The sequence below is a fragment of the Amblyomma maculatum genome, chromosome 5, assembly GCF_055883805.1.
Source record: "Amblyomma maculatum isolate TAMU_Amacu chromosome 5, ASM5588380v1, whole genome shotgun sequence".
Taxonomy (NCBI): Eukaryota; Metazoa; Arthropoda; class Arachnida; order Ixodida; family Ixodidae; genus Amblyomma; species Amblyomma maculatum.
The window spans coordinates 32,693,166-32,706,292 of NC_139348.1; the positions used below are offsets into that span (position 1 = coordinate 32,693,166).

The following is a 13,127-nucleotide window of genomic DNA, read 5'->3' on the forward strand; positions in this document are numbered from 1 at the left end:
TGCCAAAGTCCAGGAAAAAGCTTTTTGCGTTCTAATTTATGATTTTTCTCAAACACATTGGCTAATCACTGATTAACAGTTTTCTTTCAGGTAAAGGCGTGCTGCAGAAAATACTTTGCTTACCCATAGAGATTGTCTTAGAAAGTTTAGAAAGGAAATATAAGGACATTGAGAATCTCTATACCTTTCAGTAAATCATTCCATTGCGGAAATAACACTCTCTTGATAGGCAAAATTGAAAAGTATTTTTCTCGCGGTATCTGCATTATGTTTATTGCGTCACAGTTATCTTCACATACACATTAGTTGAAGTTAATAAGCATAAAGGGCTGAGGACTACAGCGCAGTAGCAACACGGAGAAGAACAAGAAAGACGGTTGCAAACACGGACGCAAACCGCGCGCGTATTGGCGCCTGTCTCTCTTGTTCTTGACCGTATTGCTGCTACGCGGTAATCCTCAGTATGATGACCCAACAAGCCAGCCACTACGTGTTAAGCAACGCAAAGTAGTGTGCAACGAAGCAGCATTATAGGTCCAGTCCTATTTTTATTTTATATAAGTGATTATTGTACAATGTGTTTTACTGGGAAAGATTTGAGTAGAATATTGCTACATGCAAGCTCGGTCTGTTTCAGGATAGAGGAATGGGCTCGGAATAATAAATTCTTGTTGAAAGAATACAGAACAAAATGGATTCTTTTCCTTGCACCAGACAAGCCAATAGATTATGCTAAGAGTGTTTGTATTAGACCTCATGCAATTATTAAAAAAAAAACAATCGAAACACTAGTAGTCTTTTTTTTTTCTCTGAACATTTCCTTTGAAATGAGAAATATCAGTCATTTCTGCTCAAAGGCATGAAAATTATTAGATGCTTTATTAAAATCGCCAGTTTTACTCTGCCAAAGGTAAAAAGCTATATGTAATTCTTTGCTCCATATCTTGCTCGCTTATTGCTCGAAGTCGCTACAGAAGAAAGCAGATAGATCAATAGAAAAAGGCTCATTTATTGAATCAACCAAAACTATTTTGAATAAAAATAAGAGAATACAAGCGTAAAACATATAAGCTAAATTCAGGTTCCATTAGAGTGATAAGGAAGAAGTTAGATTATAATTTCTACCATTACTTATCCTTCTCGAGCCCGACTACATTTACTCTCATGGCCTGCAATTACAGTGAAAGATTAGATTAACAAGCACAAACTAAGGACCATCGAATTGCTTACACATTCATAAAAATGTTAAATAAATTTAGAGATATGCATAGACTTAATGTTGCTGAGGTGAAGTGAACTTCTGGAGTTGCTCATACAGCGTTAGTTCAACTCTCAGCCTGCTTTTGTTTTGAGTTTTCTTTGCCGTTTTGTTCATATGTTTCTCCATTGTACTTGAGAATACAAAGTTTAAATCTACGAAGGCCTGTCACCGTTGTCGGGTTGGCTGGAGATTCGTCATGCTGTACAGAGCAATGTTTTCTCCCCCCACTCCTTCTCGCCATGTATTTGTTATTATGGTCAATGGAAATATTATATCGATTGATTGAGTGATAGACTAAGGTTTGCAACTTATTGGACGTTACTTGCTATTGGCTATAAATTTTCACCAAACATTAGGAGCCTACTGTAATACTTTGAGGGTTAACTATGAAGCGTCCTGCTAGTGAAGCCTTATTTGCTGTATTCTGCTGCACAGAGCCATTGGCAATGCTATGCCGATGAAAGGACTATTCAAACTAAATTGATGCTTCAAATAATTTGACACCTTGTTTCTAGGTGTTACACATGCACAGCCAGTAAATGAGAGACATTTTAATTTATAGAAGAGCGAAAGAAGGTGTTCGCGCATATTTAGATGAAAATATCTTCAATATGTAATCCTCCCTTTATTAGATGGTTTCCGTGATAGAAGGAATATCGCTTTTATTGTTGGGAGTTTTTTGTACCTTGCATTACGCCTTACGTGAACCTGCCCATGCAGCTGAGTCAGCAAACTGCCTATTGAAATATTTTCACATCTTGAGCTTATTGTTTAAATTTCAAAACGTGCTGGGATATCAGGTTAATATGCTTTACATGCCAGCTTTCAGAATACAATAAATTAAAAGGCTGTTTCTTTTTCTGCAGCCTGCCGTCCTCGCATATTACCAAGGTAAGAAATTTGTTGCGAGCTTCTGTCAGTATCAGAAAGTTGTGATAATCTTTTGTAATGATTAAGTGTGGTCTGTTGCCGACTATTCGCAAGTGGAGAGATTGCTGATAGCAGCCGTCGCTAGAAAAACAACGGCTTGGATAGTACCCACAGGTTAACTTCCTTTTTCCATCGTAATACGTGTCCAGTGGGGAGGGATTTTGTTATAATGCAGGCAAAGAAAATCGATTCATGAGTGAAGAGGGAACTCTTGCATCAGCATGAAGATATTAAAATGAGTTATAAGTGATGCTGCTTCTTTTGGTTTGGGTGGGTTTTAATTACTGTTATGCGCCCATATTGACAGAAACATGCTTTACTGAAAGCCAACATACCTTGTGCTATACCTGGGCTATACCGAAATGCATGTTCCTCGTTTCCTCCCCTTTAAAATTATCTCGAACGGTTGTAACCGCCATATGCGCCATGTTGGTTTGGTTCGGGTATGCAGAATTGGAAACCCCAACGGAAGGCTCTACTTCCCATTGAGAACATAATACAAGAATTTAGAATAATTCTTATCCAGCAATGTGATGTTCCCTTTCATGAACCAGTAAAATTCTTGATCCAAGGCAAACTCACCAAAGTTAACACAGCAAATGTTTGCCTCTTCAGGGGGCAGTTTAATGCTTATAAGCAAATATGTTTCATTGCTATTCCTGATGCCGTTCCTGGGTGGTTCTAAAGGATGAAAATATTTGAATACACACAAACAATATTGTAACTTACAATATAATATTAATTTCTGATTTCTAATATGTGCTACAAAACATCTGCGTTAGATTCTAGCAAGCTTGCTATTGTGTCACAAAGTAAAAGTTGGCGAATGCCTTTGCACGACTAAACTTTGAGCATCATCGGCAACAAAAAATATTTCATTGAGGCGAAAGCATGCCCATTTCGCACCCGTTGCCAGCAGACCTGCATCATTCGGAATCACCATTGCCTGAAGCAAAGGAGTCACTCTCCCACTTAAAAAAGGCAGGTTTATTTTAAACAGGTTTTCCGAAGCCAACTCTTCCTCCTCGTGCACTTGGTTTGGTCAATGACAACGTAGGCGTGCATCCTCAACGCCTGCTGCTTCTTGGAATAAAATTTCCTCCAAAACACGAGTCACCTACTGCTTACTAATATAAGGTGGATATCGTGTCCTTCTGTGCTTGGACACAAGATCATGAGTGTTATAAAGGGATTAAAACTAAGTAAAACTATCAACAAAAGAGTGATTATATTCGATCTTACCTTAGGCACATTCTTTGGGTTAAAGTGAACAATTAATGAAAAACAAAACTGCATACTTTTGATGTAATAGTACCTGGCTGTTAGGAGAAGGCATATATTTGTTTCCGTTCTCATAGATAAATGATTCTTGTCATCTGAAAATAGAAAATAAACTCGCATTTTCAATACACTAGGACCCCTCAGGACTAGGCAGCCATTTTTCTAATCGCAAAGGTATTTGCGATATATTTTTTTTTCAAATAGAATGGGCTTACTTCTATCGGCCCCATAGCTGCAATAAACGTCTCGATTTATGAGGTTACCTTTTATAGAGTTTAGATTGTTATAGTTGTGCTCTCAAAATACAATAGACATTCATTCTCATGGCTTCTTTTTGAAGATAATAATGTTGGAAAGTTTTATACAAGTTAACACAGCGGACACGAGAATAACACAACACATAAGCCGAAGTGTTCCCTCTCACTGTGCCGCAGGTGGTCAACTGTAGTTTGTATAAAATGTGATTCGACTTCACATGCAATAAAGTTGGTAGTCAGCGCCCATAAAAAGAATAATAGCTCCCGTCCCGCCCTATGTGTTGCCTTCTTCTAGTGTCCGGTATCTTTGCCCTGTGTTAATTTGTAAAAGACAATGAAGCAACTAGCCCAGAACAAAAACCTTATTGAAGGTTTTAAGTTACTATATATATGAACACAATCCTGCTCAAGAGGGTTTTTATTAGTCTTTGAGCCTAGCCTTATTTTGCGCTAAATTTGCCTGCCTAAAATGCTACAGAATTTTATCCATTAACCACTTCGAAATTATTTGAGTCAGCTGATCAGGGCCCAATGTTCACTATCCCCTCAGGTTCGGTTTCGTAACAGCAAAATATTTATTCCTTCCATAGCCTTATTATTCGTATAAGCTCAAAAGCATCAATTAAAATCCATGTTGGACTACGTGGGTACCTCGGCAAAAATACATGCATCAAAATTGTGTATGTGGCACTTTGTAGCCTTTCAAGTCTCGGAAGTTCAATTTGAAATAGTGTACGATGTGAACCAGCTCGGTTGTTTTTGAAAAACTACTCCGAATTATAACTGCACTTAACTGCGTTCAGTGTATGGTCCTTTTTTCTTCATCAGGCACAAGACGATAATAGCAAATATTCAATGCTTTCACATGTTCTCAGTGGCCATAAGATGTATAAATAAGAACTATTAAGACAGTCGACAGCCGTGTGGTGCGGACGCGTGTTCCATCGCTCCTCCGATTGCACGTGGCTACCGGGAACGGACGGACTGGCGACAGCGGGAGCTTCCGAAGCGTCAAATAGATGAGTTTTTTCTTTTATTAACTTTATTTCGTTTTCAGCTGATTAGGTTAGGTGCAGCTTAAAGAATAGATTTTAGCTCTTTGTCCTAGCGGCCTGGTTTTTCTTGCCGGCAGCTAGGTTTTCTTGGCGTTCATTATTTAGCTACCTTGTTGAGATAAATTTTTTTTTTCTAGGCTATTGGCATTCGCAAAATTGGTTTTTAACGCGTGTTTGCTAGTCGTTTCTTGTGTCTTCTTTTGGCAATTTGTATATTCTGAGAATTCGTAATAGATATAGTTCAGTCGATGAGCGCTTAAGATGTGCAATCAAAAGAAGGTCAAGTGTACTCAGTGTGAGGCGCAGGTTAATCTCAAGGAAACGCGTTTTGACTCTGTAGGTGAAGCGGAAGGCAGCGACCTTTTGTGTCGGTGTTGCGTGCTGAGTGCGCGCATAGATAGATTTGATCAAGAAAGGGGCAGTTTAGTGTCTCGTGTGGATGATTGAGAAAATTAAGTACTTTTGTTAAAGGCAGAAAATCAGAAACTGCTCGGACAGCTTCCTCAAATTGAAAAAAAAAAAGGGGGCCGACTTTATCCTTGGAGCCAACGAGGACGAACATTCCAATGCGAGCCACGTGGCTGGGGTCAGCACTGGCATGGAAGGCATAAGCAAAGTAGGTCAGGCAGATCCGAACCGTCAGTGTTATTTAAAAGCAGCTAAGACGCCGGAAAAAAAGGAAGTAAGGAAGAATGAAAATCCCAGAGATAAGGACACAGATAACCGAAAGCAGGAGCCAACAGTTCGGAGAGGGAGAGAGAAGGCCCAGGTGCTTATCGCCGGAGATTCTAACATGAACAGGCGTAAGCGAGATATCTTGGAACGTGTAAGGGGTGATAAGAGAGTGTTAGTTGGAGCCTTCCCAGGGAGAACAATGAGGGCAGTGCTAAAAGACAGCAAAAATAGGCTGTTGGAGAATTCCGCAGAGCGCAGTATGGTAATAGTAGCCGCGGGTCTAAACGATGTCCTAAATTGTGACACTGCAGGAGTGGTGGAAAGTTTAGCTAAGGGAGTTGACGAGATCAGGGAGATAGCAGAGCAAATGCAGATAGTTGTATGCATAGTACCAGAGGTGCTAGGATTGAACGGAAAGATGGAAAAGGACGTGGGGACAGTTAATCAGGACATAAGAAAGTTAAGCCTGGAGAAGCGTTTCGAAGTGGTTGAGGGAAACAGGGAGGTACATAAAGCAGGTTTTGGTAGGGCTTTTCAGCGAGATGGCATTAATTTTAACAGAAGGGTGGGAGCAGAGATCGGCTGGCGCCTGGCAGGCAGGGCTGTAGCTCTTTTAGGGGGTCCGCGAGGACTCCGTGCACAGAGGTAGTTAGAAGTGAAGCAGAAGAAAGTATATTAATGGAGGCTGAGCCCCCAAAAATGGCAAAGAGTAGGTCGAGAAAGAAAAGTACAAAAAAGAAATTTAACACCAGGATCAGCTACATAAACATGCAAGGAGGTAGAAAAAGAGCGAAATGGCAAGAGATAGAAAAGCAGTTCAAGGATGACAAAATAGGTATGTACGCTCTTTGCGAGACTCATATCAGGGATATAGAATATCCGCCGTTTATAGAAGGCTACGTCTGGGAAGTGTGCAACAGAACGAGAGCGGAAAAAAAGGGTGGAGGGGTAGGTATGTTGATACACCAGGGAACAAATTGGCAAAGAATTAAATCATCTTGTAAAGAACATATCTGGGTTTCAGGAACAATTGCCGGCATAAGGACATGGCTAGGGGTAGTTTATTTAGGAACAGGACATCAATGCAGGCAAGAAAACAGGGATCTTGCTGAATGTCTCACTGACGATATAAGCCAGTTTGGAAACGGGGCCAATAATAGTCTACTGGGGGACATGAACGACCACATCGACGATCTGGATGGATACACGGATTGTAACGGCAAGCTAATGCTAGATTTCTGTGAGCGACGCGATCTAGTTATAGTCAATAGAGAAACAAAATGTGAAGGCCAAATCACGTGGAAATTCCGCAACAGGCAGACGACCATTGACTATTGTCTAATGTCGCAGGAAATTTATAGCAAGGTCACAAAAATGCAAATAGACGAAGAAAACGAGTGTAGTCTGGGAAGTGATCATAAACGTATTAGTCTGCAGATGGGGCCCTTGATGAAAAGAGAAATGGAACTTAGACAAAACGCAAACGCAAAATTAAACGACGATACAATAGCGCAGATAGCAGCAGACATAGAGGAAGCAATAGAGAAAAGCCCCATGGAAGACTGGGATTATGAGCAGGTAGAACTACTCATAAGGAGAAAAACTCAGGAGGTTAAAGTAGCAAACCGCTCGAATGGAAAGAAGAAGCCACGGAGCTGGTGGAATAAAGAAATCCGGGAAGCTATTGAACAACGACGGGCTGCTTCAAGGGAACACCGAATGGCAAAGAAAGCACAGGTGTCTCAGGAGGAAATCGACCAAAAATGGGAATCATATCGACAAAAGAAACATCAAGAGCAGGCCCTCGTTCAAAGTAAAATAAGACAGTCCACCGATCGCTGGGTGGCTGATATACACGATGCCTCTAGAGGCGGAGCAAGAAAATTCTGGAACCATATAAGCTGGCTAGGGAAGAAGAATTAAAGAAAGCAGGATCAGATTCAAGATAACGAGAGAAATTGTTTCAAGGGAGATAATGCAGTTAACTACATTACATCAGTTATAGCCGAGTCATTTAAGAGCGACGATAGGGTAATCTCCGCAAATCAGGAAGCAACACAAGGTAGCAGAATACAAAGCAGCTTAGAACTGACCAATATAAACTGGAAAAAGGCAGAAAAAAATATTCCTAAAAACACATCTGCAGGAATAGATGGAATTTCGATCAAGCTGATTAATGAACTCGGTTCAAAAAGTAAGGAAACGTTGTTAAAAGCTCTGGAAACAGTCATAACGAATAAGCAAATTCCGGACAGCTGGCGGCAGAGTAAAATGAATTTGATTTATAAAGGGAAAGGAGACAGGATGCACATAAAATCATACAGGCCGATTACCATAACATCTGTTATGTACAGGTTAGCCATGCAGGCGGTGAAATTAAAGGTGCAAGCATGGGTTGAAAGTAACAAGTAACTTCAGAACGGCTTTAGAAATGGTAGGCGCTTAGATGATAGCCTGTTCGTGCTTACCCAATGCATCGAAATATCTAGAGTGGAAAATAGACGTTTGTATTTGGCCTTCCTGGACATAAACGGGGCGTGCGACAACGTAAGCAGGGAACTCCTGTTGAACATATTAAAAGAAGGGATCGGTTATGAGATAATAGAGTTCTTACAGGAAATATACCGGGATAACAAAGTAGAAATTACGTGGGAAGGGATAAGAAGTACGGAGGATGTCAAAGTATGCAAAGGATTAAGACAAGGCTGTCCTCTATCACCGGTGCTATTCATGCTTTATATGATAAACCTGGAACGGAGGATACAAGACAGTAACCTAGGTTTTAACCTGTCATATAGATTAGGTGGAAAGGTGGAAAAGCAGCGCCTCCCGGTTTGATGTATGCAGACGATATTGTGCTGCTATCTCAGAGTCTGGAAGAATTGCAAACTGTAGTTAAGTATTGCGGAGACGAAGGGGACGCTCTAGGCTTCAGTTTCAGCGCAGTTAAGTCGAGTCTTATGATTTTAAACGGCTCAACTGATCAGGGTCTTAAAATACAAGGCCTTGAAATACCTAGAGTAGCAGAATATAAATATCTGGGGGTATGGGTAAACGAAGGATTGGCATACATTGGAAAGCATGAGCAATCACTTAAGACTAAAGGGCGTAGGAATGCCGGGATAATGAAGCATAAGGCATTGTGGGGATACAATAGGTATGAGGTTTTGAGGGGTATTTGGAAAGGAATTATGCTGCCCGGACTTACTTTCGGAAATGCGGTTTTGTGCCTAAAATCAGAGGTACAGTCGACATTAGAAACAAATCAGAGATCCGTTGGACGATTAGCACTAGGTGCCCACGGCAAAACTACAAATGAGGCGGTACAGGGAGATATGGGCTGGGCATCTTTCGAAGTACGGGAAGCTCAGAGTAAAATATTATAAGAGGAACGCCTGAGGAAATTGGACAGTAACAGATGGGCAGCTAAGGTATTTAAATACCTGTACCTAAAAAGCGTTGGCGCACAATGCAGGAAAGGAACTAGGAAACTAACTAGGAAGTATGCTAGTAACAAGGACGGAGAAATAAAGAGCATTAAGCAACAGGTGAAAGACACAGAAGGTAAAAATTGGATAAATTCGATGGAAAAGAAACAGAGTGGGGAATTATACCGAAAGTGGCAAATGCAGATCAGGAAGGAAGATTTCTTTGATAACTCAAGAGGCTGTGCCCTACTTTTTGAAGCTAGATCAGGGTGCCTCAGAACACGCAGCTACAAAAAGAAATTTAACAATGGAGATGACGCATGTGCTGTATGTGGAAACTCCAGTGAAACAATTGACCATATTATACTCGAATGTAATGGTATTCATACGGAAGTTGGTGCAGGCGCAATCACTGTTCCTGAAGCTCTGGGGTTTACAGATAACAGTGGCCGGGTGAATAAACCGGCGGTGGAAACTAGCAAAAAACGACTGGAAGATTGGTGGCTTAAAAGCAGAGAAGTGACATAATGTTAGTAATGTAGGAACAAACTTTAATAAATAGCAGGATGGTTTAGTTAACCATTCTAAATCAATAATTAAGATATAGGGAGAAAAATGAGCATGATAGCTCATAATTATACTTGTCTTCGCATAATTGTGCCCTGGCATTTAGAACAAATGCTGAGTAAGAATTCTCAAACGCCCTTTCTGTACTCATTTTCTAACTGCACTTTCCCAATCAATGTACACACAAATTTCCCCTCGGCAGGTTTGATTTTCTTTGCTAATTATTTTCAATATTTCCGACTATTGATTTGTCTGAGAACTTCAATTACTTATTTTGAGCTCAGGACTAACTTGACAAGCAAGTGTGTGTTACGATTCAGAAGCTTAGACCATCGTTACGAATATGTTCAAAGAGCATTTTACAGTGCTCCACAGCTGCCTCGCACTCATTTTCAACAGAATACCATGTCGGTTTCACATGGCAATGGTAGGCGTGATCGCAGGGAAAGCTTCAGAAGCAAACTTTTGCTACGAATTAGATTCTTAGAAAATTTCTATCAATGGGTTCATAGATATATCTTACAATATCTGACAGTAACCACAAAATTAGTTTTAAAACAAGCATCCTATCGTTTGTCCACGCCAGATTTTTCTGTTCAGTGCACGTGATGAAAAACCTTTCAGAGCGAACTTTTTCTACTAGTCTGACCCTCGGATCACTCTTGTCAAGAAGTGTATAACAGGGACTTATGATCTCCCACAGTTGCCTCAAATTGAAAGGGGTCCAGAAAGCTCGACTTTCCACTCTACCCTATATTTATATTTCAGGAAAACTTCCTTTCATATCGGTTTAGCGGCTGCTCGGGAAAGCTACTGCGCATCATGTAAATCTCCGCCCCTCTCCTAATTTAATTTAGTTATTTACAGACATACTGCGGACCGTGGTTAGGTCCAAGCAATTAGGGCACTATACATGCAAAGAGGTACGCAGATAAAATTATACAAATCAAAGCAATTTACAGCTTAAACGCACTTACAACATAGTGTTAGCATTGTAATAAAACCATGACACTTACAAAGAACTTTGAAGTGTAAGGCAAAATAAAAAAATACATATATATACAAAAAGCGAGGAGCCTGCAGCTCAATAAACCTTGTTTTTCAGAAAGAGCAAAAAGGCACGCCACGAAATTCAAGAACACGAGCAGCTAGTTTATGGAAGTGACCTGGGCAAACAGTTCCACTCAGCGATGGTGTGAGGAAAAAAAGGAAAATTTATACAAGTTAGTTTGAGCAAGATAAGGCGAAAATAATCTGTATGGTAGTATCGAGTGGTTCTGGCTGGTTGAGGAATGAAATATTGTGACGGGTCAAGTTCTAGTTTATTGGTTAGTAACAAGGAAAGAAATTCTAAACGAAAGTTTTTGTTCGACCTTCAAGGCGTGGTATATCGTGAATTTGCATTAATTCCGAAGGCGAATCTGATTTCAAAAATTGGAGACCACGAATCTCACAGCTTTCCTTTGCACTTTTTCAAGCTTTTTTATATTTGATGTAGTGTACGGGTCTCACACGATGCACGCATATTCAAGCTAAGGCCTGATTAAAGAAAGATAGCTAAAAAGTATTACATAAGATGGAGAATTTCGGAGTTTATGCCTGAGGAAACACAGTTTTCTAAGTGCTGCTGTACAAATATTGTCAATATGTGTATTCTAGGATAGGTCCCTTGTAATTGTCACACCTAGGTATTTTACGGCAGTTACTTTGATCAGCTCAGCAGACCCGAGTTAATAATAATTGGTTCACAGGACGGAAAAGGCGCAATATCTGTCACACTTCGTTCTGTGGACACCTGAGTTTATAAGTATATTTTATGATATAATTTTTACGTGGTATGCGGGTGGAAACAGTTTTCTCCTGATTTAGCGCCATGCCCCAATGGTTGCACCAGTTTACAATATGGCCAAGTGTAGTATTGACGTTGTTTTGGTGTTGAGTATTAGAGATTTCCCGAAATAATCGGCAATCATCAGCATACAGCCGGATGTAAACACCAGCGGACACTTCATCTACAATGTCAATAATATATAACAAAAAGAGTAATGGCCCCAGGACGCTTCCCTAGGGCACACCGGACGTGACGGGAAGAGAGCCCGACTAATGCCCGCCAAGACCAACGTATTGCTATCGGTTAGTAATATATTCACATATCCATGAAATAAAGTTCTCTGGGAGACCAATCCATTGTAATTTGGTTATTGGCCTATTATGGGGAAATATATCAAATGATTTCCTACAATCTAAATATTGCGTCAATTTGGCAGTTATGGTCCAGGACTGAAGCAAAGGACTGGACAACAGATACAAGTTGCGTCACAGTAGAATATCCTTTCCGAAAGCCGTGTTGGCAGTTAGCTTGTACGGAATTATGTTCTAAAAAGTACTGAATACGGGTGGCAATAACATGCTCCTGAAGTATGCTACACGATGAAAGTAATGAAATAGGACGATAGTTTTTTAACACCAGGCATGTCGCCTTACTCAAAGATGGGTATTACTCGTGCTGTCTTCCTGTCACCTGGTACTTTCCCTGTCAGCAAAGACGTGCGAACAATAATGACGAGAAACTTGGGGAGTGGTTCAGCACATCTTCGAAAGAACATGTTTCGTATATCGTCAGGTCCAGGAGAGGTTTTAGTTTTTAAGTTCAGAAGCATAGAATGTACACCGTTATGAGTTATGAAGTTCACCTCAGACGGATGCGCTCAAGCGGGGCTCAGTGTAGGTGGCTCCGAGAAAGAAAAAAAAAACACTACTGAACTATTTATTGAAAAAGTGAGCGATACCACTTTGATCAATAATTATTTTAACAACTACTACTTCAGATACGGGTTGTTTTATATCGCTGATGCATCCCCAAAGTTTGCTCGGGTCAGTTTTTAAGAAGTTTGGCAGAGTTGTTTTGAAGTAAAAATCTTTAGATCTGTGTACCGCTTTTTCGAGGGCATTTTTAAGTTCAAGGAACAAATTAGATTGCAGATGTTTCTTCTTTAGTCGCTTTATTTTTCGTTTTAGATGAATAATCTATCGATTCATTGAGAGAGTGACTTTATTAGTCTTTTTAGTTTTTGTGGCCACAAATGTGTCTAGGCAATAATGACATATTTCTTTAAACTGATTCCAAAGGGCACAGGCATTCTTTCCATCAAAGTCAATAAGAGATGTTTCTAAGTGATGTATTATGTGGGCGTCATTGGCGCATGTGTAGGCTTTGTATGTCCGTATGTGCTGCTGTTTTGGCGCGCTGTGTTTGTGAATGGGTATTGAAATGCTCACGAGATTGTGATCAGACAGCCTTTGCTCAACCGATAAAGTGCAATCAGAAAATGCGCGAGGTATAAATGCCTAGTCTAAAATGGAACTAGCGGTGCGCGATACGCGGGTAGGCTGGTGAACAATCTGAGCTAAGTCGTCTATGAACATGATATTGTGAACTGCATTCACATGTTTATTGAACCTTGTGCATTGTTCAAGGCTCTCCCAGCCAATACTCTGAAGATTCAGATCGCCCATCAATAGCACTTTATATTTCTTGTATTTTAACATATGCGCCTGTAACATATCCAGATAGTCACTAGTGACATCAGGGGGCCTGTAGAGAGCGTACAGAATAAATCCATAACCCCAGCATGACAGTCTCAAATACAGGCACTCAAGATCAGGAACATCT

At 40.4% G+C, this 13,127-nt stretch overlaps 1 pseudogene across 1 annotated transcript in view; it reads right to left on the reverse strand.

The window, feature by feature from the left end:
* LOC146187976 (cytochrome P450 3A31-like) overlaps positions 1 to 13,127 on the reverse strand; it is a 53,367-nt pseudogene that overhangs the window by 9,427 nt on the left and 30,813 nt on the right. Inside the window, exon 9 of the transcript XR_014707718.1 lies at positions 3,507 to 3,567. The product of XR_014707718.1 is annotated as a cytochrome P450 3A31-like (transcript). The remainder of the gene's footprint in view (positions 1 to 3,506; positions 3,568 to 13,127) is intronic.